The sequence below is a fragment of the Rhinoraja longicauda genome, chromosome 37, assembly GCF_053455715.1.
Source record: "Rhinoraja longicauda isolate Sanriku21f chromosome 37, sRhiLon1.1, whole genome shotgun sequence".
NCBI lineage: Eukaryota > Metazoa > Chordata > Chondrichthyes > Rajiformes > Arhynchobatidae > Rhinoraja > Rhinoraja longicauda.
Window position 1 is genome coordinate 603646 of NC_135989.1, and position 7500 is coordinate 611145.

The window sequence follows — 7500 nt, forward strand, 5'->3', positions numbered from 1 at the left end:
TTCAGGGTAAATGTGCTCCCATTCTAGATGGTCAATGGGAGGTATCCCAGTGTATCTCAGTCCCCAGGGACACTGACTGTAGACAGTGAGGGACACTGGAGGTCAGTGGGAGATATCACCATGCACACGTGATACCTGTCCCGCTGAGTTACTCCAGCATTTTGTGTCTACCTTCGATTTAAACCAGTATCTGCAGTTCGTACCGACACATATCACGATGTATCTCAGACCCCAGGAAACAGTTCCTGACTAACAGCCCACAATCAGTGAGGTTACGTAACAAATCATCCTCTATGATAATCCACAACACTGGTGCTCTGTAATAATGCACTATCAGCCCCATTCTTTACTCCTTGTACACCCAGGACTGTGCAGGCAAGTGCAAATCCAACTCAATTTACAAATTCGCAGACGATACCAACGTAGTGGGCTAGATATCAAATAATAATGAGATGGAATATAGGAAGGAGAATGAGAACATGACCTGGTGTCAGGACAACAATCTGTCCCCCAATGTCAGAAAGACAATTGAGATAGTGATTGACTCTAGGAAGTATTGAAAGTTCTGTGGCCACATTTGCAGCTGATATGAAGATCAATGGGACGGTAGGTCGTAAACATAGAAAATAGGTGCAGGAGGAGTGTTCAGGCCAACTGTCCCCTCTCCCGGCCCTGCGAGCCAGCACCACCATTCATTGTGATCGTGGCTGATCAACCACAGTCAGTAACCCATGCCTGCCTTCTCCCCATATCCCTTGATTCCGCTAGCCCCTAAAGCTCTATCTGACTAACTTTTAAATTCATCCAGTGAATTGGCCTCCACCACCTTCTGTGGCAGTGAATTCCATAAATTCACAACTCTCTGGGTGAAAAAGTTTTTCTCATCTCAGTTTTAAATGGCTCCCCGTTATTCTTAGACTGTGGCCCCTGGTTCTGGTCTCCCCCAACATTGGGAACATTTTTCCTGCATCTAGCTTGTCCGGTTCTTTTATAATTTTATATGTTTCTATAAGATCCCCTCTCATCCTTCTAAACTCCAGTGAATTCAAGCCCAGTCTTTCCAATCTTTCCTCATATGACATTCCCGCCATCCCGGGGAATAACCTTGTGAGCCTACGCCACACTGCCTCAATGGCAAGGATGTCCTTACTCAAAGTGAGAGACCAAACCTGCACCCAGTACTCCAGATGTGGTCTCACCAGGGCCCTGTACAACTGCAGAAGGACCTCTTTACTCCTTTACTCAAATCCTGTCGTTATGAAGGTCAAAATGCCATCAGCTTTTTTCACTGCCTGCCGTACCTGCATGTTTACTTTCAGTGACATGTCTACAAGGATCCCCAGGTCTCGTTGCTCTTCCCTTTAACTAATCTAACACCACTGAGATAATAATCTGCCTCCTTGTTCTTGCCGCCAAAGTGGAAAATCTCATATTTCTTTACTGCATCTTCCTTTCATCTGCCCACTCACTCAACCTGTCCACTCACTCAACCTGCCCACTCACTCAACCTGCCCACTCACTCAACCTGCCCATTCACTCAACCTGTCCAAAACACCCTGCAATCTGCTAGCATCCTATTTGTAGTTTACACTGCCACCCAGCTTTGTGCCATCTGCAAATTTGTTGGTGTTACTTTGAATTCCATCATCTAAATCATTAATATATATTGTAAATAGTTGCGGCCCCAGCACTGAGCCTGGTGACACTCCACTCACCACTGCCTGCCATTCTGACAGGGACCTGATTATTCCTACTCTGGGGAAGTCCCAACGGAGCATAGGAGAGAGAAGGGAAGTTGCGATGCTGGAGCGATGTGGGGAGGGGAGAGATATGTCCATGAGTGAGGGTCTTGCAGAGTGAGGGGGGAGGGCGTGGAGGGGTCTGTGCTGGGACCAGGGTGGGAGAGGAGGGAACAGGTCTAGGGGCAGGGGGAGGAGGAGAGGGGACAGTTGACCTGAACACTCAGCCCACTGTCAGACCCCAGGAAACAGTTCCTGACTAACAGCCCACAATCAGTGAGGTTAAGTAACGAATCATCCTCTATGATAATCCGTAACACTGGTGCTCTGTAATAATGCACTATCAGCCCCCGTTCTTTACTCCTTGCACACCCAGGACTGTGCAGGCAAATGCAAATCCAACTCAATTTTCAAATTCGCAGACGATACCAATGTAGTGGGCTAGATATCAAATAATAATGAGATGGAATATAGGAAGGAGAATGAGAACATTACCTGGTGTCAGGACAACAATCTGTCCCCCAATGGCAGAAAGACAATTGAGATAGTGATAGACTCTAGGATGCATTGAAGGTTCTGTGGCCAACTTTGCAGCTGATATGAAGATCGGTGGGACGGTAGGTAGTAAACATAGAAAATAGGTGCAGGAGGAGGCCATTTGGCCCTTCAATAGACAATAGACAATAGACAATAGGTGCAGGAGTAGGCCATTCAGCCCTTCGAGCCAGCACCGCCATTCAATGCGATCATGGCTGATCACTCTCAATCAGTACCCCGTTCCTGCCTTCTCCCCATACCCCCTCACTCCGCTATCCTTAAGAGCTCTATCCAGCTCTCTCTTGAAAGCATCCAACGAACTGGCCTCCACTGCCCTCTGAGGCAGAGAATTCCACACCTTCACCACTCTCTGACTGAAAAAGTTCTTCCTCATCTCCGTTCTAAATGGCCTACCCCTTATTCTCAAACTGTGGCCCCTTGTTCTGGACTCCCCCAACATTGGGAACATGTTATCTGCCTCTAATGTGTCCAATCCCCTAATTATCTTATATGTTTCAATAAGATCCCCCCTCATCCTTCTAAATTCCAGTGTATACAAGCCCAATCGCTCCAGCCTTTCAACATACGACAGTCCCGCCATTCCGGGAATTAACCTAGTGAACCTACGCTGCACGCCCTCCATAGCAAGAACATCCTTCCTCAAATTTGGAGACCAAAACTGCACACAGTACTCCAGGTGCGGTCTCACCAGGGCCCGGTACAACTGTAGAAGGACCTCTTTGCTCCTATACTCAACTCCTCTTGTTACGAAGGCCAACATTCCATTGGCTTTCTTCACTGCCTGCTGAACCTGCATGCTTCCTTTCATTGACTGATGCACTAGGACACCCAGATCTCGTTGAACTCCCCCTCCTCCTAACTTGACACCATTCAGATAATAATCTGCCTTTCTATTCTTACTTCCAAAGTGAATAACCTCACACTTATCTACATTAAACTGCACCTGCCATGTATCCGCCCACTCACACAACCTGTCCAAGTCACCCTGCAGCCTTATTGCATCTTCCTCACAATTCACACTACCCCCCAACTTAGTATCATCTGCAAATTTGCTAATGGTACTTTTAATCCCTTCGTCTAAGTCATTAATGTATATCGTAAATAGCTGGGGTCCCAGCACCGAACCTTGCGGTACCCCACTGGTCACTGCCTGCCATTCCGAAAGGGACCCATTTATCCCCACTCTTTGCTTTCTGTCTGTCAACCAATTTTCTATCCATGTCAGTACCCTACCCCCAATACCATGTGCCCTAATTTTGCCCACTAATCTCCTATGTGGGACCTTGTCGAAGGCTTTCTGAAAGTCGAGGTACACCACATCCACTGACTCTCCCTTGTCAATTTTCCTAGTTACATCCTCAAAAAATTCCAGTAGATTTGTCAAGCATGATTTCCCCTTCGTAAATCCATGCTGACTCGGAATGATCCCGTTACTGCTATCCAAATGCTCAGCAATTTCGTCTTTTATAATTGACTCCAGCATCTTCCCCACCACTGATGTCAGACTAACTGGTCTATAATTACCCGTTTTCTCTCTCCCTCCTTTCTTAAAAAGTGGGATAACATTTGCTATCCTCCAATCCACAGGAACTGATCCTGAATCTATAGAACATTGAAAAATGATCTCCAATGCTTCCACTATTTCTAGAGCCACCTCCTTAAGTACTCTGGGATGCAGACCATCAGGCCCTGGGGATTTATCAGCCTTCAGTCCCATCAGTCTACCCAAAACCATTTCCTGCCTAATGTGGATTTCCTTCAGTTCCTCCATCACCCTAGGTTCTCCGGCCCCTAGAACATTTGGGAGATTGTGTGTATCTTCCTCAGTGAAGACAGATCCAAAGTAACGGTTTAACTCGTCTGCCATTTCTTTGTTCCCCATAATAAATTCCCCTGCTTCTGTCTTCAAGGGACCCACATTTGCCTTGACTATTTTTTTCCTCTTCACGTACCTAAAAAAACTTTTGCTATCCTCCTTTATATTATTGGCTAGTTTACCCTCGTACCTCATCTTTTCTCCCCGTATTGCCTTTTTAGTTAACTTTTGTTGCTCTTTAAAAGAGTCCCAATCCTCTGTCTTCCCACTCTTCTTTGCTATGTTATACTTCCTCTCCTTAATTTTTATGCTGTCCCTGACTTCGAGCCAGCACCGCCATTCATGCTAATCATGGCTGATCATCCACAATCAGTAACCCATGCCTGCCTTCCCTCCATATCCCATTATTCAGCCAACCCAAGAGCTCATTCTAACTCTCTTTTAAATTCACCCAATGAATTGGCCTCCACTGCCCTCTGTGGCAGAGAATTCCACAAATTCACAACTCTCTGGGTGAAAAAGTTTTTTCTCATCTCAGTTTTAAATGGCCTCCCCTTTACTCTTAGACAGTGGCCCCTGGTTCAGGACTCACTAAATAGTGTAGAGAAAGCAAGGACTCTGCAGAAGGACAGGTTGGGAGAGTGGGCAGGAAAGTGGTAGATGGAATACAGCACGTTAAAGTGTGGAGTCATGCGTTTTGGTAGTAGGAGGAAAGGCGTAGCCTATTTTCTAAATGAGGAAAGAATTCAGAGCTTGAAGTTGCAAAGGGACTTGGGAGAGCTGGTGCAGGATTCCTAAAAAGTTAAATTGCAAGTAATCCATAGTAAGGACGGCAAACGCAATGCTCGCATTTATTTTGAGGACTAGAATATAGAAACACAGATGTAATGCTGAGGCTTTATAAGGCACTTGTCAGACTGCATTTGCAGTATTGTGAGTTGTTTGGGCTCCATATCTGAGGAAGGATGAGCTGGCCCTGGAGATGGTCCAGAGGAGGTTTACAAGAATGATCCCAGGAATGAATGAGTTAACATATGATGAGCGTTTGGTGGCACTGGGCCTCGACTCACTGGACTTTAGAAGGAAGTGGGGGGACCTCATTGAAACTTACCGAAAAGTGAAAGGCCTGGACAGTGAATATGGAGAGGATGTTTCCATTTGTGGGAGAGCCTAGAACCAGAGGCCACAACCTCAGAATAAATACTCTTTTGAGTAAAGAAATTCCCCCTCATCTCCTTTCAAAATGCGGGTCCTGCATGTGGTGATCGGTAGAATTCTTGCCACAGACAGCTGTGGAGGGCAAGTCATGAGGTGTTTTTAAGGCATAGATTGACAGAGACTTGATTGGTAAGGGTGTCACGAGTTATGGGGAGGAGACAGGAGAATAGGTAGAGAGGGAAAGATAGATCAGGCATGATAGTATGGCGTAGTAGACCTGATGGGCCAAATGGCCTCATTCTGCTCCTCAAACTCATGAACGTATTACCCAAAGCGGTACACATACCCCGTAAACATTGACAGCCCAGAAGTAGAGATGGTTGAAAGCTTCAAATTGCGTGCAGTAAATATCTCCAGCAACTTGTCCTGGAGCAGTCATATCAATGCAATGGCCAAGAAAGCACATCAACACCTCTACCTCCAGAGAAGGTTAAGGAAGTCCCCAGCACCTCTCACCAACTTCTACAGATGCACCACAGAAAGCATTTTATCCAGATGCATCACAGCATGGTTTGGGAACAGTTCTATCTAAGACTGCAAGACATTGCAGAGAATTGTGGACACAGCCCAGACCTTTACTCAAACCAGTTTCCCTTCCATTGACTCCATCTACACTTGATGTTGCCTTGGCCAGGCCACCAGCAGAATCAACGATGCAGTCCCACCTCTTCTATAATTGGACTTCACTGGAATTTATCTTGCACAAAACATTATTCTCTTTATCCCGTATTTGTACATAGTGGACGGCTTGGATGTAATCATGAATGGACTTTCTGCTGACTGGATGGCACGTAACACATTGCCGTGGGGAGGGTGAGTGCGATGCTTTGGCTTGAGAGGCTTCGACCTACAGGGTGACAGCGGGATAAGGTCTGGTTTGTGGTTATTGTTCTAATATACACTCTCTGTGGTCCAGTGCAGTCAGGATGGCAGGTTGGGTAGTTAATGCTCCTCCTGCAGGATGTGGGAAGTCAGGGAAACCTTCAGTGTTGCTGTGGAGGTGTGGGAGGTGTGTCCAGCTGCTGCTCCTTACAGACTGCGTAAGGGAACTGGAGCAGCAGCTGGATGACATCAGCATCATCCGGACACATCATCAGGACACCCAGGATGTCACAGATAGGGGTCACAGTGAGGTGGTCACGCCTCAGGTAGGGGCAGAAAGTAGATGGGTGATCACCAGCAAAGGGAGTCGTGAGAAAGTGCAGGGGTCACCTGCGGCCATTCCCCTCGACAACAGCTTTGTCCCTTTGGATCCTGTTGGGGGGATGACTGGCCAGGGAGGGCAGCAGTAGTCAGGTGTGTGGCATCAAGCCCGGCTCTGAGGCACAGTGGGGAAGGTCACAGTCAGGTAGAGTGATAGTGATTGGGGAATCGTTAGTTCAGGAAACAGACAGGAGATTGTGGGGCAGCAAATGAGGCTCCAGGATGGTGTGCTGTCTCCCTGGCCCCAGGGTCTAGGATGGTGTGCTGTCTCCCTGGCCCCAGGGTCTAGGATGTCACCGAGTGGCTGCAGAGCATTCTCAAGGGGGAGGGGGAGCAGCCAGATATCGTTGTGTACGTTGGCACAAATGACAAAGGTAGGAAAAGGGTTGAGGTTCTGTGGACTGAAGACAGGGAATTAGGCAAAAGGTTAATGCAAGACCTCCAGGTAGTAATGCCTGGATTGCCACTGGTGCCACATGCTAGTGAGGGTAGGAACAGGAGGATAGGGCAGATGAATGTGTGGCTGAGGAGTTGGTGCTGGGGGCAGGGAAGATAGAGGTGGTGGGAAACGTGTGGAGCTGAGAACTGAAAAGGGGATGATCACCTTTATGGCAGTGTACGACAGGCCCTCAAATAGTCAGTGGGAATTAGAAGAACAAATGTACTGGGACATTGTAGACAGCTGCAAGACTAAAGGGACACTGTGTGGTCGGTGGGAGATATCACAGTTTATCTCAGTTCCCAGTGAACTGACCGTGGACAGTGAGGGACACTGTGGTCAGTGGGAGATATCACGATGTATCTCAGTCCACAGATGATCACCCCAGCCAAGTTATTGATATAGACTGTGAATCGCCAAGGCCCAAGCACTGAGCCCTCTTGTACCCACACGTCACTGCTGCCAACCTGAGAATGATCTGCTTATTCCCACCTCTTGCTCTCTGTCCTAAAGCCAATTCTCAATCC